Below are 738 nucleotides of genomic sequence, written 5' to 3' on the forward strand. Positions count from 1 at the left end.
GACCCTTTCTTCGAACTCCTCTTCTTTCTCGACATCTCGTGTTTTTCTTTTTAATCAAGAAGGAAATGATAGAGAGAAAGAGAAAGAACTTTTCAAGAAAACCTCTCTATGAGAATGAGTCAGTGTGAAAATTGTGAAGAAATTACCTCCCTTCTTATAGGCATGAGAAATTACTATTTACTTGCGGATTTTTGGACACGAACTTCGCCCAAATACACCAATCTCGTCCAAACTCGAATACCGTGCATTTGGACCTCGCTAGAAATCCACGCTCCCAACGAGCTGGGGGGCTAACTGTTGGGGTCGAAAACGGTTACGACGAAGTTAACGTCCAAATCCCCGAAGAAGAAAAACGTAGAAACCTTCTTCGACAAATACTTTTTCGAAATAGATTCTTCTTTATGAAAAGATTTACGGAGGAAACGCGAGTCATCAGACAAAAGCCCGAAAAGGATCGTTACGCAGCGACCGAACACGTGCTCCGCTCGGTCGCTACGTAGCGTCCGAACACGTGCTCCGCTTGGTCGCTACGTAGCGACCGAGTTCGAGCCAAGGCTCGGTCGCTACATAGCGACCAAATGTCCATTCCGCTCTGTCGCTACGTAGCAACCAAGCTCGAACCGAAGTTCGGTCGCTACGTAGCGACCCAGCGCTTCCGAAACGTCGATACGACATTAGTCCATGCGTTCTCGTCTACCCTTCGATGCTATCTCCCGAAGACCGTAGCGAACCCATTTC

This window comes from Brassica oleracea, chromosome C5, assembly GCF_000695525.1.
Source record: "Brassica oleracea var. oleracea cultivar TO1000 chromosome C5, BOL, whole genome shotgun sequence".
NCBI lineage: Eukaryota > Viridiplantae > Streptophyta > Magnoliopsida > Brassicales > Brassicaceae > Brassica > Brassica oleracea.